The sequence below is a fragment of the Bos grunniens genome, chromosome 1, assembly GCF_055505025.1.
Source record: "Bos grunniens cultivar Pamir isolate PY7600 chromosome 1, Bosgru_T2T1.0, whole genome shotgun sequence".
NCBI lineage: Eukaryota > Metazoa > Chordata > Mammalia > Artiodactyla > Bovidae > Bos > Bos grunniens.
In genome coordinates this window covers 93,886,966-93,914,553 of record NC_141165.1, presented here as the reverse complement: position 1 = coordinate 93,914,553, position 27,588 = coordinate 93,886,966, and the positions used below count along the sequence as shown (strand labels likewise).

The following is a 27,588-nucleotide window of genomic DNA, read 5'->3' as shown; positions in this document are numbered from 1 at the left end:
AATTTTTCAATAGCTCCCTCTTACCCACTGAAAAAATTCCTAATCCCTTTGCCTGGTGCAGCAAATGGTTAATCTGAAAGCCCTAATGAAGCACACCTCTCAGTACCCTTGCCTTTGTGTTTCTTCTCCTACATGGACTCTAGGCTTGAGACCAATGGGCCGCTTGCAAGCATGTGGTTTAATATGCATTTCAATACTGAGGCATATCCTACTGGAGTATGAGTTCTTAGGATCCAGCCACTATGTGAAGCATCCGAACTAGCCACATGGAAAGGCTATGGAGAGAGATAGGAGTCACAGGCTCTCAGCCATCCTGGACATTCCTACCTAGCCCCATGAGAGATCCCAAAGAGAACAGCAAGAAGCTACCCAGCTGAGCCACAGTGAACCTACAGAATCATGAGCAAGTAACATGGTTGTCTTATTAGGCCACTAAGTTTTGGAGTGATTTGTTATATAATTATAGAAAGCCCAAACTATACTAGCTCCTCTCACAATAGCATAAGATCTAATTCCTGTAATAAATCAGTATTCCACAAAATACTTGTAATAATTTTGCTTCTCTGAGCAAATCCTGATGGCTATACCTGGCATTAAAAGCTCTCTGCAATCTATCCCCTGCCAACCTTCTCTCGTCCACCTCTGACTACTGTTTTCAATCAACTTTTATTCCAGCCAGTCATACCATAGGTTCTCATGTGTGGCCTCTACTCTCTAGTTCCACATCCTCCTCACCCAGAATGCAGCCTCCTGCTACTATTCACAGAAATAAACACCAGCTTAACATCACCACCTGCAGGAAGTATTAGCACATCTCCACAAATAATCAACTCTTTCTCCTCTGTAACACTATTCTATGTTGGTAGGGTACCTCCCTTACATTAGTGCTAATCAGTCCCTGTGCAGAACTGGTAGCTCTCAGAGGACAATTAAAATCCTTAGTGCTTTTTTTTTTTTCTCTCATCAGCACCCAGAATAGTATCTTATCCATAGAGTATGCTCCTTAAATGTTTGTGGACTAACTGACTGACTCAATTAAATACCAGTTAATCTTGGGTGACCAGGAAGTTAAAGAAAATAAGTGATGCACATCTACTGATAGAATGAAAACCGCTGGGCACTGACAAGAGACACAGAAACACTTGTAAATGGAATACATACTCATGTGATACGTTATATGAACCTTCTATTTCAGGGTCATCTTAGTTAAATACTGTGTAGTTCCCAATATGTTTGAAACATTTAAAGTTACAATTACAATCTCCCCTTCTTTTCCTACAACTCATTTTCTCCTTCATCTTTTTGTATTACTTTCTCTCCCCAGGCCATACGTCCTTCTCTTACCCAAGGGCAGGGAGCCTTTTTTCAGGCAGGCTGCGTGCTGCCCAAAACCCCATGCCTAAGTCCGCAGAGAGGCAGGGGTCACCACAATTATATTACTCTGACCCCTTTCTTTCCGTGTAGATTTATTTCCTGTGCCTGGAACCAACAAAATGGTATGTTTTCAGAGCCCTAATCCTTTGAGGGTAAATTTTAATTTTATCATTTTAAAATGATAAGAACAACCAAGTCCTTGGTTAGCACAAAATATCTAGGGCATTGTTGCAAATATTTGGTAATATTCACTAAAGAGGGAGGGAAGCATGTTAAACCAAATTGGTTATAAATGTAAAGCAATTTTCATGGAAAATTAAAAATTAGAGCCTGAAAATGAACTGGTACCCCATAACATGCTAATTTCTAGGAGTGTCATTTAAAAGAATCTACCTACTAGTATGCCTTCTTTTTCTTTTTTCTTTTTAAGAATAAAAATGGGGTTTGTGCAAAATCCTAAATTATAAACCAGATTCATACTTCACATAACAAAATGAAAAGAGTAAGGGCTTTGAATCAAGACATGATCTGAGTCCCAGTTCTGCACAACACTTGCTGGGCACTTTACTTCAACTCTATCATCCTCCAAGCTTCCCTGACTGCAAAACAGGGATAACAATCCTACCCTACAGAGCCGCCATGAGAGCTATTTGTATGAGCACAAGAAAAACACCCTACCTGGCACGCTGCAGGTGCTCAATGCTCAAGAACTGGCCACGTTTGGGATGCTTAATGAATCTTTTTCTCCCACCTGCACTTAGAACAGCACCTTGTATGTAGCATGTATCCTGAATCCAGCCCCTCTCCAGAGGAGATGGGGGTCATTTCCATGTTCACTTCCTTTCACGAAACCCTTTATGCAGTATTTTCTTACTTGTGTGTGTGTGTTCAGTCACTCAGTCATGTCCTACTCTTACAGAACAATGAGACATAGGCCTTGAAATTTGAGGATCATTAGTCCCTTTCAGACTCAGCAAGCCCTCACAGCAATGCAAACTCAGATTGGCAGGCTGGTGGCAAGCCCCTTCCAAGTTCTTCCCTGTCCTTGGAACTCTGAGGAATACATGAGACCCAGGGTTCCCAAAGACTAGGAATTTACCATCTGTGGACACAGCACACACACCTATGAAACAACAACAAATCCACAACACGTTTTACAGCATCTTTATAATATTTTGTGTTCTTTTCTAGGAAATGCTCCATTCAGTCTTATCCAAAGCTCCAGGTGCTTCTGAAGTAGGCAGGATAGGTATCATTAGCATTCCAACCATGGATCAGATGAAACCAATGCTCAGAAAGGCTGAGCAAAGTGACAGAGCCACATAGGCGCTCAGTAGCAGAACCCATACAAGCCCTGGGTCCCCAGATACCCTGCCCATGGTCTTCCCAGGAGACACTCTTCTTCCTGGGCTTCCCTCCCTTACCGTCTGAGTTATGCATGACTTTACCCCAAAGAAAGAGATTTTCAGATCTCTTATTCTTTCAAAGGCATTTCCTGAACTCCTTCTTGGTGTAAGACTCTGTGCTGGGTGTTTTATGAGATACACAGATTACAAGAGCCACAAGACCTTGAGAGAGAGGCAGCATCATGGGAGAGGAAGTGGCGAGTGTGTCCATACATAAGATCCCAGGAAAGATTCCAAAGGACAGGGCTCTCGGTTCCCCCTGTGAAGACTGGATGTAAGAGCAGATAAGTCAACTGAGGCCACTGAAATGCAGCTTCATTTCTTCTGTGAGTTTTCTCTGTGCAAAGAGGCAGTAGCCTGTTTTCTGTCAGTTGGTATAATGTTCCATTCAAGGTACAATGGTTACACTTACATGGCAGCTTGACTAGGCCATGGAGTGCCCAGATATTCAGTTAAACATTTGCCCAAATATTCAGTTAAACATTATTCTGAGTGTGTCTGGGAGGGTGTTTCTGGGTGGGATTAACATTTGAATCAGTGTACTGAATAAAGCAGATAGACCTCACCAATGTGGGTGGACCTCATCCATTCTGTTTAAGGTCTGAACTGAATGAAAGGCTGAATAAGAAAGAATTTCATCTCTCTTTCTGACTATCTTTGAGCAGGGACATCAGTCTGCTTCAGACTCAGACTGCAACTTCCACCATCAGTTCTCCCAGGTGTCAGAACTCGGCCTCTGCCATGGGCTCCCCTGGGTCTCTAGCCTGCCCCCTGCAGAATGTGGACAATCAGTCTCCATACTTGCATGGAGGTCATCATAGTTAATCTCCTCTAGACATAAAAGGAGAAGGCAATGGCACCCCTACTCCAGTACTCTTGCCTGGCAAATCCCATGGATGGAGGAGCCTGGTAGGCTGCAGTCCATGGGGTCGCAAAGAGTTGGACACCACTGAGTGCCTTCACTTTCACTTTTCACTTTCATGCATCGGAGAAGGAAATGGCAACCCACTCCAGTGTTCTTGCCTGGAGAATCCCAGGGACGGGGGAGCCTAGTGGGCTGCCATCTATGGGGTCCCACTGAGTCAGACATGACTGAAGCGACTTAGCAGCAACAGACATAAAAATATCTTATCTGCTCGGATTCTCTGGAGAAGCCCACCTAAGACACAGGGTCTTCTCTCACCCCTCACTGACAGTCCCAATAAAAGCTTCTTGCCTTCTGCCCCACCCATTTCGCAGTTTTCCAAAAGGACACTATATGCTTCATGAAGTGTTGAAGTTTGAATCACCTAATTTGTTTTCTTTATCGTTTTTAACACCAACTAGCCAGCATCAGTACTCAGATGAAGACCTAGGGGCTGACATGAGTCAGGCGAGAGGCAGAAAGAAGCCTGGTCTGGTCCATCTGGCAGAGAAAGAGTCAGAACATTCCCACGGGGAGGTGGGTTAATGTAGCAGAGTCCACAGAGCAATACAGGGCTTCCCAGATGGTGCAGTTGGTAAAGAATCCACCTGCCGATGCAAGAGACGCAAAAGATATAGGTTCGAGCCCTGGGTTGGAAAGATCCCATGGACTAGGAAATGGCAACCCACTCCAGGATACTTGCCTAAAAAATTACATGGACAGAGGAATCTGGCAGGCTACAGTCCATCAGTCCATGGGGTCCCGAAGAGTTGGATATGACTGAGCATGCATGAAGAAACACAAGCTGGAATCAAGATTGCTGGGAGAAATATCAATAACCTCAGGTATGCAGATGACACCACCCTTATGGCAGAAAGTGAAGAGGAACTAAAAAGCCTCTTGGCGAAAGTGGAGAGTGAAAAAGTTGGCTTAAAGCTCAACATTCAGAAAACGAAGATCATGGCATCTGGTCCCATCACTTCATGGGAAATAGATGGGGAAACAGTGGAAACAGTGTCAGACTTTATTTTTCTGGGCTCCACAATCACTGCAGATGGTGACTGCAGCCATGAAATTAAAAGACGCTTACTCCTTGGAAGGAAAGTTATGACCAACCTAGATAGCATATTCAAAAGCAGAGACATTACTTTGCCAACAAAGGTCCGTCTAGTCAAGGCTATGGTTTTTCCTGTAGTCATGTATGGATGTGAAAGTTGGACTGTGAAGAAGGCTAAGCGCCGAAGAATTGATGCTTTTGAACTGTGGTGTTGGAGAAGTCTCTTGAGAGTCCCTTGGACTGCAAGGAGATCCAACCAGTCCATTCTGAAGGAGATCAGCCCTGGGATTTCTTTGGAAGGAATGATGCTAAAGCTGAAACTCCAGTACTTTGGCCACCTCGTGCGAAGAGTTGACTCACCGGAAAAGACTCTGATGCTGGGAGGGATTGGGGGCAAGAGGAGAAGGGGATGACAGAGGATGAGATGGCTGGATGGCATCACTGACTCGATGGACATGAGTCTCAGGGAACTCCGAGAGTTGGTGATGGACAGGGAGGCGTGGCGTGCTGCGATTCATGGGGTCACAAAGAGTCGGACATGACTGAGCGACTAATCTGATCTGATCTGATCTGAGTACTCACGCACATGATTTTGAGCAATACGTCATTTTGAGAGAAAGGCCGCTCACAGAGGCATCCCTGGATGGTACCTGGGAGAGGGCAAGCAGGATCCCAGGTAAAAAGACAGTCTCCAACAGGAGCCAGGCAAGTCTGGGGTACCAGACCAGGTGGGATGTGTGGAAGCCAGTACTATGGCTTAGATCCACCCTGGCATATGATACAGGTATACATGGCAGCCTACAAGCCTGCCCACAGTTGGTGCCTCAAACAGAAAGCAGGTCTGACTAGTAGTCTGCCCCAATCTCGGATACCACTGGTCCAAGAAGAGGGCAGTCCTGGGCTTGGGGCTTTGAGGAACTGGAATACTCCATGAGAAGAGTTGCATAGCATGGAGGCAGGAGAGTACAACAGGCAGGAGTCAAGTTCCACAGGAACGTGAGCTGTATGAGGGCAGTACCTTCTTTTTCTATTTTGTTCACAGCTATATCCTATGCATTTAAAGCAGTTCCTGGCACATCATGTGCCCTCATTAAATATCTGTGGAAAGAATGTATGAAATCACAGTTTTGTCTTTTGCCAGATGTATAAGCCTATTCAAGATATTTAGTTTTAATTCTTCTTAGATTCAGTTTTTTAGAAAACATGCATTGTCATAGGCAGAATTTTGGCCCCATAACCTTCACCTCCAGGTGTTACTGCCATGACTCTGTTACGTGACACAACACAGACTTTTTATAGATGGAATTAAGGTTACTAATCAGTTGGTCTTAAGACAGGAAAATTATCCTGGAATCTGAGTATATGTAATCTAATCATGCAAACTCTTAAAAGCAGAGATCTTTCTCCAGCTGGTAATGGAAAGAGAATTTAAAGATCCATGGCATAATAAGAATTTGATGTGCCATTACTGTATTGAAGATTAAGGGGGCCGTATGTCAAGGAAATGGTAATCTCAGTCTTACTGTTATATTACAAAGAACTGAATTCCATAAGCAACTTGAATGAGCTTGGAAGTATTACCTTCCCCAAAGCCCAGCCAACCCCCTGACTTCTGCTTTGCAAATCTGAGCAGAAGAGCCAGTTGAGCTATGCTGTGCCCAGACTTCTGACATGTAGAACTACAGGATAATAAATAGTTGTGTTTTAAGCCACAAAGAGTGTGGAAAACTCATATGTATATAAAACTCATATATATAAATATGTTTACAAACTATTTTTCAAATTGAAATATGATTAATTTACAATGCTGTTTCAATATACAGCAAAGTGATCCAGTTATATATATGTTTTCTTTTCTATTATGCAAGATATTGAATATGGTTCCCTGGGCTATAGAGTAGGTCTTTGTTACTCATCTATCTTATATACAGTACAGTGTATATGTTAATCCCAAAGTCCCAATTATCCATATACACACACACACAGAGTTAACCCTTGAACAAAATGAGGATTAGAAGAATTGACCCATTTATTCAAAAATCTATGTATAACTTTTGACCCCTCCCCCCAAAAAAAACTTTAACTTAATATCCTAACAAAGACAGTCAGTTAATATATATTTTGCATCTTATATGTTTTATACACTGTAGTATTACAACAAAGTAAGTTGGAGAAAATACAATATTATTAAGAAAATCGTAAGGAAAATACATTACAGCACTTCAATGTATTTATTAATATCCTAAGTGTACATCATCTGTTTACAAGATGAATCAATTGTCTGTCAGTACAAATACCAATATTGCCTTGTATGATACAAAACTCTGTAGATGTTACATATATTAGTAACACTAGACATTATAAAAATGGACAGATAATAGGAAAAAGAAATTCATCTTTATTTACAGGTATCACAATTCATGCACTGAAAACAAAGAAGCAGCAATATGACTGCTTTATAGTAGCCTAGTATAACTGATACAATTGCTTCAAGGTAGCTTAGCCTATACACTAAAAAATGAATCTAAATTGTTACAAATTTTTATGGCATAGAGTACTACAGTTATATCCATAATATACTATTGGAAACATTGTTATGTTAAAAAAAAACAGCACTTACCTGGAAAATAGGCTGACGCATAGTTTCTCCAATTATGAGACTGAGAGACATACTGTCAGTTCAGTTCAGTTCAGTCGCTCAGTGGTGTCCGACTCTTTGCGACCCCATGAGTCGCAGCACGCCACGCCTCCCTGTCCATCACCAACTCCCGGAGTTCACCCAGACTCACGTCCATCGAGTCAGTGATGCCATGCAGCTATCTCATTCTCTGTCGTCCCCTTCTCCTCCTGCCCCCAATCCCTCCCAGCATCAGAGTCTTTTCCAGTGAGTCAACTCTTTGCATGAGGTGGCCAAAGTACTGGAGTTTCAGCTTCAGTATCATTCCTTCCAAAGAAATCCCAGGGTTGATCTCCTTCAGAATGGACTGGTTGGATCTCCTTGCAGTCCAAGGGACTCTCAAGAATCTTCTCCAACACCACAGTTCAAAAGCATCAATTCTTTGGCGCTCAGCCTTCTTCACAGTCCAACTCTCACATCTGTACATGACCACAGGAAAAACCATAGCCTTGACTAGACGGACCTTTGTTGGCAAAGTAATGTCTCTGCTTTTGAATATGCTATCTAGGTTAGTCATAACTTTCCTTCCAAGGGGTAAGCGTCTTTTAATTTCATGGCTGCAGTCACCATCTGAAGTGATTGTGGAGCCCCCCCAAAATAAAGTCTGACACTGTTTCCACTGTTTCCCATCCATTTCCCATGAAGTGATGGAACTGGTTGCCATTATCTTCGTTTTCTGAATGTTGAGCTTTAAGCCAACTTTTCACTCTCCACTTTCACTTTGATCAAGAGGCTTTTTAGTTCCTCTTCACTTTCTGTCATAAGGGTGGTGTCATCTGCATACCTGAGGTTATTGATATTTCTCCCAGCAATCTTGATTCCAGCTTGTGTTTCTTCCAGTCCAGCCTTTCTCATGATGTACTCTGCATATAAGTTAAATAAGCAGGGTGACAATATACAGCCTTGACATACTCCTTTTCCTATTTGGAACCAGTCTCTTGTTCCACGTCCAGTTCTAACTGTTGCTTCCTGACCTGCATACATATTTCTCAAGAGGCAGATCAGGTGGTCTGGTATTCCCATCTCTTTCAGAATTTTCCACAGTTTATTGTGATGCACACAGTCAAAGGCTTTGGCATAGTCAATAAAGCAGAAATAGATGTTTTTCTGGAACTCTCTTGCTTTTTCGATGATCCAGCAGATGTTGGCAATTTGATCTCTGGTTCCTCTGCCTTTTCTAAAACCAGCTTAAACATCAGGAAGTTCACGGTTCACATATTGCTGAAGCCTGGCTTGAAGAATTTAAGCATTACTTTACTAGCGTGTGAGATGAGTGCAATTGTGCGGTAGTTTGAGCATTCTTTGGCATCCCCTTTCTTTGGGATTGGAATGAAAACTGACCTTTTCCAGTCCTGTGGCCACCGCTGAGTTTTCCAAATTTGATGGCATATTGAGTGCAGCACTTTCACAGCATCAACGTTCAGGATTTGAAATAGCTCCACTGGAATTCCATCACCTCCACTAGCTTTGTTCGTAGTGATGCTTTCTAAGGCCCACTTGACTTCACATTCCAGGATGTCTGGCTCTAGGTCAGTGATCACACCATTGTGATTATCTGGGTTGTGAAGATCTTTTTTGTACAGTCCTTCTGTGTATTCTTGCCATCTCTTCTTAATATATTCTGCTTCTGTTATGTCCATACCATTTCTGTCCTTTATCGAGCCCATCGTTGCATGAAATGTTCCTTTGGTATCTCTAATTTTCTTGAAGAGATCTCTAGTCTTTCCCATTCTTTTGTTTTCCTCTATTTCTTTGCATTGATCACTGAAGAAGGCTTTCTTATTTCTTCTTGCTATTCTTTGGAACTCTGCATTCAGATGCTTATATCTTTCCTTTTCTCCTTTGCTTTTTGCTTCTCTTCTTTTCATAGCTATTTGTAAGGCCTCCCCAGACAGCAATTTTACTTTTTTGCATTTCTTTTCCATGGGGATGGTCTTGATCCCTGTCTCCTGTACAATGTCACGAACCTCAGTCCATAGTTCATCAGGCACTCTATCTATCAGATCTAGTCCCTTAAATCTATTTCTCACTTCAACTGTATAATCATAAGGGATTTGATTTAGGTCATACCTGAATGGTCTAGTAGTTTTCCCTGCTTTCTTCGATTTCAGTCTGAATTTGGCAATAAGGAGTTCATGATCTGAGCCACAGTCAGCTCCTGGTCTTGTTTTTGCTGACTGTATAGAGCTTCTCCATCTTTGGCTGCAAAGAATATAATCAATCTGATTTCGGTGTTGACCATTTGGTGATGTCCATGTATAGAGTCTTCTCTTGTGTTGTTGGAAGAGGGTGTTTGTTATGACCAGTGCATTTTCTTGGCAAAACTCTATTACATACTGTAGAGTAACATAATTCCTTGAAGGCAAAGTTACAAAACAGTAAGAAAACTAACAAATTATGAATTTTATATTAAATATCACTTACCCTATGCCTCTATATACACTAATATCTGCATATATTTTATTTATTCATAACATACCTTTTACTTTTTTAATTTTTTTAATATTTTAATTTTTTATTATATTCAGTTAAGCATTATGTTTTATATAGGTAACTCCCTTCTTTTTATTTTTATTTATTTATTTATTTATTTTTTAACTAAACAATATTGTATTGGTTTTGCCATACATCAACATGAATCTGCCACAGGTGTACATGTGCTCCCCATCCTGATCCCCCCCTCCCACCTCTCTCCCTGTACCATCCCTCTGGTTCATCCCAGTACACCAGCCCCAAGCATCCTGTATCATGCATCGAACCTGGACTTGTGATTCATTTCATATATGATATTATACATGTTTCAATGCCATTCTACCAAATCATCCCACTCTCTCCCTCTCCCCAAGAGTCCAAAAGACTGTTCTATACATCTGTGTCTCTTTGCTATCTTGCATACAGAGTTATCGTTACCATCTTTCTAAATTCCATATATATGCGTTAGTATACTGTATTGGTGTTTTTCTTTCTGGCTTACTTCACTCTGTATAATAGGCTCCAGTTTTGTCCACCTCATTAGAACTGATTCAAATGTATTCTTTTTAATGACTGAGTAATACTCCACTGTGTATATGTACCCCAGCTTTCTTATCCATTCATCTGCTGATGGACATCTAGGTTGCTTGCATGTCCTGGCTATTATAAACAGTGCTGCGATGAACATTGGGCTACACGTGTCTCTTTCAATTCTGGTTTCCTCAGTGTATATGCCCAGTGGTGGGATTTCTGGGTCATAAGGCAGTTCTATTTCCAGTTTTTTAAGGAATCTCCACACTGTTCTCCATAGCGGCTGTATTAGTTTGCATTCCCACCAACTGTGTAAGATGGTTCCCTTTTCTCCACACCCTCTCTAGCATTTATTGCTTGTAGACTTTTGGATAGTAGCCATTCTGACTGGCATGAGATGGTACCTCATTGTGGTTTTGATTTGCATTTCTCTGATAATGAGTGATGTTGAGCATCTTTTTGTGTGTTTGTTAGCCAACTGTATGTCTTCTTTGGACAAATGTCTGTTTAGTTCTTTGGCCCATTTTTTGATTGGGTCATTTATTTTTCTAGAATTGAGCTGCAGGAGTTGCTTGTATATTTTTGAGATTAGTTGTTTGTCAGTTGCTTCCTTTGCTATTATTTTCTCCCATTCTGAAGGCTGTCTTTTCACCTTGCTTAGAGTTTCCTTTGTTGTGCAGAAGCTTTTAAGTTTAATTAGGTCCCATTTGTTTATTTTTGCTTTTATTTCCAATATTCTGGGAGGTGGGTCATAGAGGATCCTGCTGTGATTTATGTCGGAGACTGTTTTGCCTATGTTCACCTCTAGGAGTTTTATAGTTTCTGGTCTTACATGTAGATCTTTCATCCATTAGTTCTTTGTCAGTTGCTTCCTTTGCTATTATTTTCTCCCATTCTGAAGGCTGTCTTTTCACCTTGCTTATAGTTTCCTTTGCAGTGCAAAAGCTTTTAAGTTTAATTAGGCCCTATTTGTTTATTTTTGCTTTTATTTTCATTACTCTGGGAGGTGAGTCATAGAGGATCCTGCTATGATTTATGTCAGAGAGTGTTTTGCCTATGTTTTCCTCTGGGAGTTTTATAGTTTCTGGTCTTACATTTAGATCTTTATTCCATGTTGAGTTTATTTTTGTGTATGCTGTTATAAAGTGTTCTAGTTTCATTCTTTTACAAGTGGTTGAACAGTTTTCCCACCACCACTTGTTAAAGAGATTGTCTTTTCTCCATTGTATATTTTTGCCTCCTTTGTCAAAGATAAGGTGTCCATAGATGCATGGATTTATCTCTGGGCTTTCTATTTTGTTCCATTGATCTATACTTCTGTCTCTGTGCCAGTACCATACTGTCTTGATGACTGTGGCTTTGTAGTAGAGCCTGAAGTCATGCAGGTTGTTTCCTCCAGTTCCATTCTTCTTTCTCAAGATTGCTTTGGCTGTTCGAGGTTTTTTGTATTTCCATACAAATTGTGAAATTATTTGTTCCAGCTCTGTGAAAAATACCATTGGTAGCTTGATAGGGATTGCACTGAATCTATAGATTGCTTTGGGTAGTATACTCATTTTCACTATATTGATTCTTCCAATCCATGAACACGGTATATTTCTCCATCTATTAGTGTCCTCTTTGATTTCTTTTACCAGTGTTTTATGGGAGAAGGCAATGGCACCCCACTCCAGTACTCTTGCCTGGAAAATCCCATGGACAGAGGAGCCTGGTAGGCTGCAGTTCATGGGGTCACTAAGAGTCGGACACGACTGAGCGACAGTGTTTTATAGTTTTCTATATATAGGTCTTTAGTTTCTTTGAAAGTTGAAAGTGAAGTCACTCAGTTGTGTCCGATTCTTTGCAACTCCATGGACGGTAGCCTATCAGGCTCCACCGTCCATGGGATTTTCCAGGCAAGAATACTGGAGTGGGCTGCCATTTCCTTAGTTTCTTTACATAGATATATTCCTAAGTATTTTATCCTTTTCGTTGCAATGGTGAATGGAATTGTTTCCTTAATTTCTCTTTCTATTTTCTCATTATTAACATATAGGAATGCAAGGGATTTCTGTGTGTTGATTTTATATCCTGCAACTTTACTATATTCATTGATTAGCTCTAGAAAGTTTCTGGTGTAGTCTTTAGGGTTTTTTATGTAGGGGACCATGTCATCTGCAAACAGTGAGAGTTTTACTTCTTCTTTTCCAATTTGGATTCCTTTTATTTCTTTTTCTGCTCTGACTGCTGTGGCCAAAACTTCCAAAACTATGTTGAATAGTAATGGTGAAAGTGGGCACGCTTGCCTTGTTCCTGACTTTAGGGGAAATGCTTTCAATTTTTCACCATTGAGAGTAATGTTTGCTGTGGGTTTGTCATATATAGCTTTTATTATGTTGAGGTATGTTCCTTCTATTCCTGCTTTCTGGAGAGTTTTTATCATAAATGGATGTTGAATTTTGTCAAAGGCTTTCTCTGCATCTATTGAGATAATCATATGGCTTTTATTTTTCAATTTGTTAATGTGGTGTATTACAATGATTGATTTGTAGATATTGAAGAATCCTTGCATCCCTGGGATAAAGCCCACTTGGTCATGATGTATGACCTTTTTAATGTGTTGTTGGTTTCTGATTGCTAGAATTTTATTAAAGATTTTTGCATCTATGTTCATCTGTGGTATTGGCCTGTAGTTTTCTTTTTCTGTGGCACTTTGTCAGGTTTTGGTGTTATGGTGATGGTGGCCTCATAGAATGAGTTTGGAAGTTTACCTTCCTCTGCAATTTTCTGGAAGAGTTTGAGTAGGTTAGGTGTTAGCTCTTCTCTAAATTTTTGGTAGAATTCAGCTGTGAAGCCGTCTGGACCTGGGCTTTTGTTTGCTGGAAGATTTCTGATTACAGTTTCAATTTCTGTGCTTGTGATGGGTCTGTTAAGATTTTCTATTTCTTCCTGGTTCAGTTCTAGAAAGTTGTACTTTTCTAAGAATTTGCCCATTTCTTCCAAGTTGTCCATTTTGTTGGCATACAATTGCTGATAGTAGTCTCTTATGATCCTTTGTATTTCCGTGTTGTCTGTTATGATCTCTCCATTTTCATTCTTAATTTTATTGATTTGATTTTTCTCCCTTTGTTTCTTGATGAGTCTGACTAATGGTTTGTCAATTTTATTTATCCTCTCAGAGAACCAGCTTTTGGCTTTGTTGATTTTTGCTATAGTCTCTTTTGTTTTTTGGGGTTTTTTGTTTGTTTGTTTGTTTGTTGCATTTATTTCTGCCTTAATTTTTAAGATTTCTTTCCTTCTACTAACCCTGGGATTCTTCATTTCTTCCTTTTCGAGTTGCTTTAGGTGTAGAGTTAGGTTATTTATTTGACTTTTTTCTTGTTTCTTCAGGTATGCCTGTATTGCTAAGAACCTTCCCCTTAGCACTGCTTTTACAGTGTCCCACAGGTTTTGGATTGTTCATTTTCATTCATTTCTATGCATATTTTGATTTCTTTTTTGATTTCTTCTGTGATTTGTTGGTTATTCAGCAGCGTGTTGTTCAGCCTCCATATGTTGGAATTTTTAATAGTTTTTCTCCTGCAATTGAGATCTAATCTTACTGCATTGTGGTCAGAAAAGATGCTTGGAATGATTTCAAATTTTTTTTAATTTACCAAGGCTAGATTTATGGCCCAGGATGTGATCTATCCTGGAGAATGTTCCGTGTGTGCTTGAGAAAAATGTGAAATTCATTGTTTTGGTGTGATATGTCCTATAGATATCAATTAGGTCTAACTGGTCTATTGTATCATTTAAAGTTTGTGTTTCCTTGTTAATTTTCTGTTTAGTTGATCTATCCATGGGTGTGAGTGGGGTATTAAAGTCTCCCACTATTATTGTGTTATTGTTAATTTCCCCTTTCATACTTGTTGGCATTTGTCTTACATATTGTGGTGCTCCTATGTTGGGTGCATATACATTTATAATTGTTATATCTTCTTCTTGGATTGATCCTTTGATCATTATGTAGTGTCCTTCTTTGTCTCTTTTCACAGCCTTTGTTTTAAAGTCTATTTTATCTGATATGACTGTTGCTACTCCTGCTTTCTTTTGGTCTCTATTTGCGTGAAATATCTTTTTCCAGCTCTTCACTTTCAGTCTGTATGTGTCCCTTGTTTCAAGGTGGGTCTCTTGTAGACAACATATATAGAGGTCTTGTTTTTGTACCCATTCAGCCAGTCTTTGTCTTTTGGTTGGGGCATTCAACCCATTTACATTTAAGGTAATTCTTGATAAGTATGATCCTGTTACCATTTCCTTTATTGTTTGGGGTTTGAGTTTATACACCCTTTTTGTGTGTTTCCTGTCTAGAGAAGATCCTTTAGCATTTGTTGGAGAGCTGGTTTGGTGGTGCTGAATTCTCTCAGCTTTTGCTTGTCTGTAAAGCTTTTGATTTCTCCTTCATATTTGAATGAGATCCTTGCTGGGTACAGTAATCTGGGCTGTAGGTTATTTTCTTTCATCATTTTAAGTGTGTCCTGCCATTCCCTCCTGGCCTGAAGAGTTTCTATTGAAAGATCAGCTGTTACCCTTATGGGAATCCCCTTGTGTGTTGTTTGTTGTTTTTCCCTGGCTGCTTTTAACATTTGTTCTTTGTGTTTGATCTTTGTTAATTTGATTAATATGTGTCTTGGAGTGTTTCGCCTTGGGTTTATCCTGTTTGGGTCTCTCTGGGTTTCTTGGACTTGGGTGATTATTTCCTTCCCCATTTTAGGGAAGTTTTTAACTATTATCTCCTCAAGTGTTTTATCATGGTCTTTCTTTTTGTCTTCTTCTTCTGGGACTCCTATGATTCGAATGTTGGGGCGTTTAACATTGTCCCAGAGGTCTCTGAGATTGTCCTCATTTCCTTTAATTCGTTTTTCTTTTTTCCTCTCTGACCCATTTATTTCTACCATTCTATCTTCTACTTCACTAATCCTATCTTCTGCCTCTGTTATTCTACTATTTGTTCCCTCCAGAGTGTTTTTGATCTCATTTATAGCATTATTCATTATATATTGACTCTTTTTTATTTCTTCTAGGTCCTTTTTAAACCTTTCTTGCATCTTCTCAATCCTTGTCTCCAGGCTATTTATCTGTGATTCCATTTTGATTTCAAGATTTTGGATCATTTTCACTATCATTATTTAGAATTCTTTATCAGGTAGATTCACTATCTCTTCCTCTTTTGTTTAGTTTGGTGGGCATTTATCCTGTTCCTTTACCTGCTGGGTATTCCTCTGTCTTTTCATCTTGTTTATATTGCTGTGTTCAGGGTGGCCTTTCTGTATGCTGTCAGTTTGTGGACTTCTTTTTATTGTGGAGTTTCCTCGATGTGGGTGGGGTTGGACGGGTGGCTTGTCAAGGTTTCCTGGTTAGGGAAGCTTGTGTTGGTGTTCTGGTGGGTAGAGCTGGATTTCTTCTCTCTGGAGTGCAATGAAGTGTCTAGTAATGAGTTATGAGATGTCAATGGGTTTGGAGTGACTTTGTGCAGCCTGTATATTGAAGCTCAGGGCTGTGTTCCTGTGTTGCTGGAGAATTTGTGTGGTATGTCTTGCTCTGGAACGTTTTGGCCCTTGGGTAGTGCTTGGTTTCAGTGTAGGTATATGCCAGCAAATTTGGAAAACTCAGCAGTGGTCACAGGACTGGAAACGGTCAATTTTTCTTCCAATCCCAAAGAAAGGCAATGCCAAAGAATGCTCAAACTACCACACAATTGCACTCATCTCACTTGCTAGCAAAGTAATGCTCAAAATTCTCCAAGCCAGGCTTCAACAGTATGTGAACTGTGAACTTCCAGATCTTCAAGCTGGTTTTAGAAAAGGCAGAGGAACCAGAGATCAAATTGCCAACATCTGTTGGATCATGGAAAAAGCAAGAGAGTTCCAGAAAAACATCTATTTCTGCTTTATTGACTATGACAAAGCCTTTGACTGTGTGGATCACAATAAATTGTGGAATATTCTGAAAGAGATGGGAATATCAGACCACCTGACCTGCCTCTTGAGAAACCTGTATGCAGGTCAGGAAGCAACAGTTAGAACTGGACATGGAACAACAGACTGGTTCCAAATAGGAAAAGGAGTACGTCAAGACTGTATATTGTCACCCAGCTTATTTAACTTATATGCAGAGTACATCATGAGAAATGCTGGGATGGAAGAAGCACAAGCTGGAATCAAGATTGCCAGGAGAAATATCAATAGCCTCAGATATGCAGATGACACCACCCTTATGGCAGAAAGTGAAGAGGAACTAAAAAGTCTCTTGATGAAGGTGAAAAAGGAGAGTGAAAAAGTTGGCTTAAAACTCAACATTCAGAAAACGAAGATTATGGCATCCGGTCCCATCACTTCATGGGAAATAGATGGGGAAACAGTGGAAACAGTGTCAGACTTTATTTTTTGGGGCTCCACAATCACTGCAGATGGTGACTGAAGCCATGAAATTAAAAGACGCTTACTCCTTGGAAGGAAAGTTATGACCAACCTAGATAGCATATTCAAAAGCAGAGACATTACTTTGCCAACAAAGTTTTGTCTAGTCAAGGCTATGGTTTTTCCTGTGGTCATGTATGGATGCGAGAGTTGGACTGTGAAGAAGGCTGAGCGCCAAAGAATTGATGCTTTTGAACTGTGGTGTTGGAGAAGATTCTTGAGAGTCCCTTGGACTGCAAGGAGATCCAACCAGTCCATTCTAAAGGAGGTCAGCCCTGGGATTTCTTTGGAAGGAATGATGCTAAAGCTGAAACTCTAGTACTTTGGCCACCTCATGCAAAGAGTTGACTCATTGGAAAAGACTCTGATGCTGGGAGGAATTGGGGGCAGGAGGAGAAGGGGACGACAGAGGATGAGATAGCTGGATGGCATCATTGACTCGATGGACGTGAGTCTGGGTGAACTCCGGGAGTTGGTGATGGACAGGGAGGCATGGCGTACTGCAACTCATGGGGTCGCAAAGAGTCGGACACCACTGAGCGACTGAACTGAAATGAACTGATGGAGTCGTTTGATGACCTCCTGTCAATTAATGTTCCCTGGAGTCAGGAGTTCTCTGATACTCTCAGGATTTGGACTTAAGCCTCCTGCTTCTGGTTTTCAGTCTTATTTTTACAGTAGCCTCAAGACTTCTCCACCTATACAGCACTGTTGATAAAACATCTAGGTTAAAGATGAAAAGTTTCTACACAGTGAGGGACACCCAGAGAGGTTCACAGAGTTACATGGAGAAGAGAAGAGGGAGGAGGGAGTTAGAGGTGACCCAAATAAGATGAGGTGGAATCCAAAGAGGAGAGAGCAAGCTAGCCAGTAATCACTTCCTTACATGCGCTCCACAGTTTGGACCACTCAGAGATGTTCACGGAGTTATACAGAAAAGAGAAGAGGGAGGAAGGAGACAGAGGTGGCCAGGAGGATAAAGGGGGGAATCAAAAGGAGCGAGAAAGATGCAGCCAGTAATCAGTTTCCTAAGTGTTCTCCACCATCTGGAACACACAAAGAGATTCACAGAGTTGGGTAGAGAAGAGAAGAGGGAGGAAGGAGATAGAGGCGATCTGGTGGAGAAAAAGGAGAGTCCAAAGGGGGAGAGAGCAGTCAAGCCAGTAATCTCGCTCCCAAGTAAAAATAGGTACTGAAGATTGGGTTCTTAAAGGTACAAAACTGATAACAAATACCAAAAAGCAAAGATTAAAAATCTAGAGTAGAGGTTGGATTTTCAAAAATACAATATTAAAGAAAAGAAAAGAAAAAACGAAGTCACAAAAATTATTTAAATATATATATGAAATTTGCTTTAAAAAATAGGGTCTCTTTTTTTGTGCAAAGTAATAGTAGGTTATAAAAGTGAAAATTAAAGGAGTAATAGAGGACTTAAAATTTTTTTTTTAATTTTTTAAAGAATGATAGTAAAACTAGTAAAAAATATATCTAGGACTTTCTCTGGTGGTGTTGTGGGCAGTGTGGGGTCAGTTCAATTTCGTATAGTTCCTTGGTCTGGCTTATATTTCTCAAGATCTATAGGCCCCTTCCTGTGTAGTCGATACCAACTATAGGGTTTTAATCTATTGCACCTGTCACTTCCAAGGCAGTTCCCTCTTCTAGCTTCCCTCTTTTAGCTTCTGTTTGCTGGTCTCTTCTGCGTCTGATTTCCACCTTGACACAAGGGGGCGGTGGTGGACACTTTTTTAGGCTCACTTGTTCAGTCGTGCTATGCGGAGAGAGGGAGACTGCAAAAAAATAACACTGGCCTGTGCTCACAGTGTCTCAGCCACACTGGACCTACCACCACTCATGGCGTGTGTGCCCTCCCTGCCCACACTGCTCAGGCTCTAGGCTGCTCCGCTGGGAACCGTCCAAGGCCCACCCTGGGCTGCATGCACCTCCCAGGTCTAAGCCGCTTATGTTCAGGCACTTGAGTAGTCCTCAGAAGCGCAGACTCCGTTGGGCCTGCATTTTGTGCCCTTCCCAGGTCCGAGCAGCTCAGGTGATCAGGTGTTTGGTGAGCACAGTCGCTGCAACTTATTGCCTCCCCCATCCCTGCTGCTCGGTTTTCTGGGTGTACAACCGGTGCACCTTCTCAGGCAGATGTTGACAGTCCAGAATCCCAAGAAGTCTTAGTTAGCAAAGGAGCCTGCTTGCAGTTTGGTAGATAATGCCTCTCTGGGGCCGCAATTGCCCCCTTCCAGCTCTGGCTGCCCTCGCCTGCCTATCACTGGAGGGGGATGGTCTGCAGCTGGGTAGCTCTGTTCAGTCTTTTGTTCTGTGAGCAGGACTAACGGTGTCTTAGGTTAGGGCTTTTCACTCTAGTCAGTCCTTTGTTCTGTGAGCGGATCTGGTGGTGTCTTAGGTTAGGGCTTTTCGGGTGGTAGCTATCCCACAGTCTGGTTTGCTATCTCAAGTTATTTCCCTCAGATTGCCCTTGGGGCATTCAGGCCGGGTCCTTACTCTAAGCAATGCAGCCTCCCTGCCCAGCCCCTGCTTACTAGTGGCAGGTGCAGGCGTCTGTGCTGCTTCTCCGCTGGGGGAGTTACCATTGGGCACATAATCTGTGGGTTTTAAATATTTATTTATTTATTTTTCCTCCCAGTTATGTTGCCTTCTGTGGTTCCAAGGCTCGCCACAGACTTAAAAGTGAGAGTGTTTCCCGGTGTTTGGAAACTTCTCTCTTTTTAAGACTTCATTCCTGGGACAGAGCTCTGTTCCTACCTCTTTTGTCTCTCTTTTTGTCTTTTATATTTTTTCCTACCTCCTTTTGAAGACAATGGGCTGCTTTTCTGGGTGCCTGATGTCCTCTGCCAGCATTCAGAATTTGTTTTGTGGAATTTACTCAGCGTTTAAATGTTCTTTTGATGAATTTGTTGGGGAGAAAGTAGTCTCCCCATCCTATTCCTCCACCATCTTAGGACCACCTCCAACATACCTTTTTTTTAAATCATTTCAATATATCTTAGGCTACACAGTCTGTGATTTTTTTCAAATTGTCACAAATCTCAAAATGTTTCCAAAATAGTTATTGAAAAAAATCTGTATATAAGTGGACTTGCACAGCTCAAACTCGCATTGTTCAAGGGTTAGCTATAACTCAAAATACATATATTCATATACATATATATATACATATATATATATGTATATATATATAGCCTGGCACATTCTAACAACTAATAGTGTTAACTAGAGCTGGCAATCTTCATAGATTACATCTGAATTTCTAGGTTTCTTCTCGACCTTTTCTAGGTGAGCACCTCCTAGCCCTAATCACTTCATTAATTTTGCAGTGCAATGCTCCCTGTGGACCTAATTTTGAAATAACTTTTTAAGCCAGCTTCCCTTATTAAGAATGGAATCAACACTAAAGGATCATTTGTTCAAGAAAAGCCTTATTCTACCAAAGTAGCCTGTCTCTAGTGTGTATTAGGAGAGTTGAGAAGAAAGGCAAAGGAAAGTGACAAGTAAGCCTGAAAATGGCTCTGTGGGCTTCCATATAAGAGAAGAAGGTTGCTGCATTCCCCAGGCACAAGTGACTCATCACAGATAACCTTAAATAAATGAAGCTGTCCTTCAGTGAAGCTTTCTGCATGTTGCTGGTGCCCAGGCCTGATAGTTGTCAACCACAACAAAGGTTGAAAAGCTCACTATTAAAAATACATTCTACCATGTCAGAGATGCCTGGAAGTTTCAGAGGTCATTCCAATCAGCAGGGTTCATAGAACAGAATTCACTCCACCTAGTTTGAGCAACATGAGATTATTGCACTGTATATTGAGTTGAATAGGGTCCCTCCAAATTTATGTCCACCAAAATCCTCAGAATATCATGTTATTTGGATTAGGGCCTTTACAGATGTGATTACTAAAGTTAAAAACAGGCCATACTGGATCAGAGTAGGCCCTAAATCTAGTCTAGTGTCTTGTGTCCTTATATGAAAATCATGTGAAGACACAGAGACACATACAGGGAAGAAGGTCATATGAAAAATACAGGCAAAAATAGGAATGATGTATCACAAGACAAGGAATGCCAAAACATATTGGTAATCACCAAAAACTTGGAAGAGACCAAAAACATGCTTATTAGAGCTTTCAGAGGGAAAGCTCTGGTGACCCCTTGGATTTGAACTTCCTGCCTCCAGAACCCTGAAAGAGCAATTTTTTGCTGTTTTAAGCTTTGTTTTGTTATGGCAGCCGAAGAAAATGAATACACAGTGCATTAATGGCTCAGAGTATTACTGTGGAGAAAGGCTACTGAAGAAACAGATAGCTTCTGGGAATAATCCCAAAGCTGTACTATGGAATCTGTTAGCCAAATGAAATCTTCTGATTCTGATAGGAGGCCACCACATCTACCAGCTCTAGAACCACACCCTCTCTGCTATGAGGGGAGTTAGTAAGATAGGATTCCTGATGCCCTACCTCTCTCCCTTCATAGTTCAGTTCTGAATTTAAGTTTCTAGCAAGGGTTTCTGATCAGTGAAAGTGACTCACAAAACTAACTGCAAGGGAGTCTGGAAATGTCAGTTTTAGCCTCTGCAGCCAGGAGACACAATCAAAAAGGTTTAAATCCATACACATCACACTAGACATCCAAGTGTCTACTCCTAATTCCTCATATAGATCTAGATTCCACTAACCTTTACTGAAATCTTTACATGGCCCAGGCTTATAGTTAATGACCTCTCCTATGTTATGTCATTCATATTCTCAACAACCTTTCAAGGCACCTATTATTGTCCTCATTCTATACATAAGGACATTTAAGTTCAAAATGTTTAAATCTCACTGACCACCTCACAACAATTTAACATCCAACAGGTATTGATCGAATACCTTCTATGTGCCAGGCTTGCTGGAAATAACCAGGAAAGACTTCACCCCTAATTCTAAATGCTTAAAGTTTAATGCCACAGTTTTAAACTCTGGTGAGCCTAAGAGTTGTCTGAAGCCCTGGGCTTTGAGTATTAATAGATTGCCGAGGCTCCACTACTAAAAGTCTGAAAAGAGAAACACAGTATGAGGGGTGATTTTTTATCAAACTGATGATCTGAATCTGAATCCTTGATTTCAGGTCCAGTTGCTCCATTGATACCCTAAAAATTCTTCCAGTTGCCAGGCAGGTAAAAATAAAATGTGGGGAGGGAGACACAAGTCAATAGGTATTAAGAAAATTATTTCTAACTGAACCTAGCCTGGTGAAACTAACACATTCTCAGATTACTCAGGGCCTTTGAGTACCCCGCAAAGGGCTTCCCTGATAGCTCAGGTGGCAAAGAATCTGTCTGCAATGCAGGAGACCATGGTTTGACACCTGGGTCAGGAAGATCCACTAGAGAAGGGATAGGCTATCCACTCATTCTTGGGCTTCTCTTGTGGCTCAACTGGTAAAAGAATCTGCCTGCAGTGTGGGAGACCTGGGTTCGATCCCTGGGTTGGGAAGATCCCCTGGAAAAGGGAAAGGCTACCCACTCCAGTATTCTCACCTGGAGAAGTCCATGGACTGTATAGTCCATGGGGTCACAAAGAGTTGGACACAACCGAGTGACTTTCACTTCACTCTTGAGTACCTTTGAGCTTCCATAGGGTGGGAACAATGGAAGAAATGGCTCCAATGCTGACCCTATTTGAGAACCAAGGCTCTGATCTACTTCTGCTGGACCTATCTAGGATGAAACTTCTCTGGTTAATGGCAGTATGCAAAGAAGGTGGATACCTCCCTCTTATGCAAGATCAGTTCAGTTCATGTCGGGAAACGCATTAGGCATTACTGAAAAAATGGAGGCACAGCCCCAGACCCCTCTCCTCATTCTGCAGGCATGGCCCCGGGATGCAGGAGTTAGGCCTTGTAATTCTGACTTGTCTTTTCCTCTCCTCGGCTGAGTTGACTGAAAAGGAATATTAAGGTGTTTATTGTTCTTGAGAGGAGCATGAGATGGCACAAAGCCTTCTGCAGCTGTGCTCAGAGAATAATTCATAAAGTTAATCATTAACATTTGTTTAAGTACTTTTACAAAAGAGTGTTCCAGGATGAGCACATAGGCCATAGCTTCAGGCCATGGGAGGCATTGCTATCTGAAGCCTATTTGTGAAGAGAATGTTTATGGCAAAGGAGTTTACTGAATTTAGGGCTTAGAAATAATTAAAACAGTTAGAAGTTAAAGATCTAAGGAATGTTGTAAAGTTAGCATATTTTACTATAGCTTATAGAAGTTAGGAATTTTTAGAGACACTATAGCTAGAAGCTTCAGCAATATGCGAACCATGAACTTCCTGATGTTCAAGCTAGTTTTAGAAAAAGCAGAGGAACCAGAGATCAAATTGCCAAAATCCGCTGGATCATGGAAAAAGCAAGAGAGTTCCAGAAAAACATCGATTTCTGCTTTATTGACTATGCCAAAGTCTTTGACTGTGTGGATCACAATAAACTGTGGAAAATTCTAAAAGAGATGGTAATACCAGACCACCTGATCTGCCTCCTGAGAAATTTGTATGCAGATCAGGAAGCAACAGTTAGAACTGGACATGGAACAACAGACTGGTTCCAAATAGGAAAAGGAGTACATCAAGGCTGTATATACACCAGCTTATTTAACTTATATGCAGAGTACATCATGAGGAACGCTGGACTGGAAGAAACACAAGCTGGAATCAAGATTGCCGGGAGAAATATCAATAACCTCACATATGCAGATGACACCACCCTTATGGCAGAAAGTGACGAGGAACTAAAAAGCCTCTTGATGAAAGTGAAAGTGGAGAGTGAAAAAGTTGGCTTAAAGCTCAACATTCAGAAAACGAAGATTATGGCATCCGGTCCCATCACTTCATGGGAAATAGATGGGGAAACAGTGGAAACAGTGTCAGACTTTATTTGGGGGGGCTCCAAAATCACTGCAGATGGTGACTGAAGCCATGAAAGTAAAAGACGCTTACTCCTTGGAAGGAAAGTTATGACCAACCTAGATAGCATATTCAAAAGCAGAGACATTACTTTGCCAACAAAGTTTTGTCTAGTCAAGGCTATGGTTTTTCCTGTGGTCATGTATGGATGTGAGAGTTGGACTGTGAAGAAGGCTGAGCACCGAAGAATTGATGCTTTTGAACTGTGGTGTTGGAGAAGTCTCTCGAGAGTCCCTTGGACTGCAAGGAGATCCAACCAGTCCATTCTGAAGGAGATCAGCCCTGGGATTTCTTTGGAAGGACTGATGCTGAAGCTGAAACTCCAGTACTTTGGCCACCTCATGCAAAGAGTTGACTCATTGAAAAGACTCTGATGCTGGGAGGGATTGGGGGCAGGAGGAGAAGGGGACGACAGAGGATGAGATGGCTGGATGGCATCACTGACTCGATGGACGTGAGTCTGGGTGAACTCCGAGAGTTGGTGATGGACAGGGAGGCGTGGCGTGCTGCAACTCATGGGGTCGCAAAGAGTCGGACACGACTGAGCGACTGATCTGATCTGATCTGATCGCTAGAAGCCTTTTTAAGAGATAGTGAGCTCAGGATGTTAGGGGCAAACAGGATTTAAGAAGATAAGTAGGATTTAAGAAGAACAGTCTTATGGACTCTGTGGGAGAGGGAGAGGGTGGGAAGATTTGGGAGAATGGCAATGAAACATGTAAAATATCATGTGGGAAACGAGTTGCCAGTCCAGGTTCGATGCACGATGCTGGATGCTTGGGGCTGGTGCACTGGGACGGCCCAGGGGGATGGTATGGGGAGGGAGGAGGGAGGAGGGTTCGGGATGGGGAACACATGTATACCTGTGGCGGATTCATTTTGATATTTGGCAAAACTAATACAATTATGTAAAGTTTAAAAATAAAATAAAATTAGAAAAAAAAAAAGAAGATAAGTAGTAAACTGAGGAATGTAGCATGAGTTACAATGTAATCACAAGTTAACTATAGGACACATTAGAGGAGGTAGATAATAGATGATAAGGCTGATTCCCAGAGAATCACTGAAGCAGGAACTCTGTTTGAAGAGCAACAATGATTTATGGAGATAATAAATCTGGGTGAGGGGGAACTGAAAATGTCAAGCCTCTGACCTAACGTTTTTGTACAAGTATAAAAGAATCTTAAACTTGAAATAAAGAGGCAGTCCAAAAGAAAACTGAGAGGCTGCCTCATCGCCAACACTGTTCATCTCTTCAGGTTGAATCCCTGGCAGCTGGAGCTGGACTCCGGCAAGTTCAGTTCAGTTCAGTCACTCAGTCATGTCTGACTCTTTGTGACCCCATGAATCACAGCACACCAGGTCTCCCTGTCCATCACCATCTCCCGGAGTTCACTCAAACTCACGTCCATTGAGTCGGTGATGCCATCCAGCCATCTCATCCTCTGTCGTCCCCTTCTTCTCTTGCCCCCAATCCCTCCCAGCATCAGAGTCTTTTCCAATGAGTCAACTCTTCGCATGAGGTAGCCAAAGTACTGGAGTTTCAGCTTTAGCATCATTCCTTCCAAAGAAATCCCAGGGCCAATCTTCTTTAGAATGGACTGGTTGGATCTCCTTGCAGTCCAAGGGACTCTCAAGAGTCTTCTCCAACACCACAGTTCAAAAGCATCATTTCTTCAGCACTCAGCTTTCTTCACAGTCCAACTCTCGCATCCATACATGACCACTGGAAAGACCATAGCCTTGACTAAACGGACCTTTGTTGGCAAAGTAACGTCTCTGCTTTTCAATATGCTATCTAGGTTGGTCATAACTTTTCTTCCAAGGCAAAATGATAGGATACTGAAAGAGGAACACCCCAGGTCAGTAGGTGACATCCGCTGGACTGTTGAAAAAGCAAGAGAGTTGAGAAAAACATCTACTTCTGCTTTATTGGCTATGCCAAAGCCTTTGACTGTGTGGATCACAATAAACTGTGGAAAATTCTGAAAGAGATGGGAATACCAGACCACCTGACCTGCCTCTTGAGAAACCTGTATGCAGGTCAGGAAGCCACATTCAAGGTCAGGAGGGGTGGCAGTGAGAAGATACCCCTCGTCCAAGGTAAGGAGCAGTGGCTGCGCTTTGCTGGAGCAGCCGGGAAGAGATTCCCCACATCCAAGGTAAGAGAAACCCAAGTAAGATGGTAGGTGTTGCAAGAGGGCATCAGAGGGCAGACACACTGAAACCATACTCACAGTCTAGATCACAGTCAACATAAATGGTATCTTTTAGGCTCCCCCATCCACCACCTCATATGTAAACTGCACAATTACACAGAGCTGGCAGGATGCAATGCGGAAACCAGGGTGATATTTGCCATGTTTAACAGCATTTGGGACACCACAAAGTGGTTTTGGTGAGGAATGAGAGAGATCAAGAGAAAGAGAACAACTGAGATTGTAACAAATTACCTAGATGGCTCAGTGGTATACGAATCCGCTTGCCAAAGCAGGAGACATGGGTTCGACCCCTGGATCAGGAAGATCCCCTGGAGAAGGAAATGGTAACCCACTCCAGTACTCTTGCCTGGGAAATCCCATGGACAGATGAGCCTGGAGGGCTACAGTACATGGGGCTGCAAAAGAGTCAGACACAACTTAAGTGATTAAACAAAACAATAACCATAACTGAAACTCATGTAGAAAAATATCAGCTAATGCCACTGGGAAGCTAACTATCCTTCTTCATACCTGCACCGAAGCCTGTGGGTTGATAAGCAACAGTCACCAGTAGTTTCTTGGCTTCCATGAAATCTGGAGAGATGCACCTCAAGGGACATCAGAGTGTTTTTCAGGAAGTACATTAATAGGCACTGTTCCCACCCCTTCCTCTACTCCAATCCAACAGAGGTAGAAGTGGCTTACTAACCAGTTGGCTTTTCGAGTCTATCAACCAGACAATGGATGTACCTAAGTTAGTAGTAAATATCCCTGTTGTTTGTTTGAATATGAGGGACGAAATGAGTTAGAGAAGAGAAAAAGGAACTGCTTGCATTCAAGGAACAAGTTTTCTGCTTAAATAGAGGGGGAGACTCAAACTGAACATTTAATAAGCCTCATAAATATGCCTGTTTCTTCATCAATAAATGAAATGGAACCAGAATCTGGATGATTAATTCAGTAAGTCACAATTCTTTTGATTTTAATGTTTGGCATTTTTTTACGTTCTATGTTACATGGGGCAGAACTTTGGGGTCTCAAGCAAGCAGTTACTTAGATCCAAAACTCTTTTCTGAAAAATAATACTGTCTGTAGCTGCAAGTGAGGGAGAAGGGTGGTTTTCTCTCAAGTGAAAGGACAAGTGTAGTTCCTAAACTTGGATAATGTAGAAGCACTGCGTGTTCCTCCAGGAAGCGGACAAGAAGGCATACACTCGTCCAGCACTTCTCAGGTCTCACTCCTAGTCTTGGGAGTGACTACAACATTAACTCCTAATGTGATTACTTTTATCATTCTAAATATATTTTGTCTAAGTAAAAAGATGGACTGAACTGTGTCTCCCTACAATTCATGTATTGAAGTTTAACCTGCAATGTGATCTTATTTGGAGAGAGATCCTTTAGGCAAGGAATTAAGGTTAAATGAGGTCAGAAGGGTGGGGTCCTAATCCAGAATTGATGTCCTTAAAAGAAGAGAAAGAGAAACCAGAACTTCTTTCTCTCTGCACAAGCACTGGAGGAAAGGCCATGTGAGGACATAGAGGCAGCTGTCTATGGTAAGGCAGGGACCTCGC

At 41.5% G+C, this 27,588-nt stretch overlaps 1 long non-coding RNA gene across 5 annotated transcripts in view; it reads right to left on the bottom strand.

Moving 5' to 3' along the window:
* LOC147379948 (uncharacterized) overlaps nt 1–27,588 on the bottom strand; it is a 289,568-nt gene that overhangs the window by 56,291 nt on the left and 205,689 nt on the right. For 2 of the 5 annotated variants that reach the window (XR_015165191.1, XR_015165189.1), the window contains one exon: nt 26,268–26,431. This is a non-coding gene — a long non-coding RNA (uncharacterized LOC147379948). Of the gene's footprint in view, nt 1–9,278; nt 9,774–24,497; nt 25,700–26,267; nt 26,432–27,588 lie in introns of those variants that run through there. The other 3 variants (XR_015165192.1, XR_015165190.1, XR_015165193.1) reach the window with 3 other exon arrangements.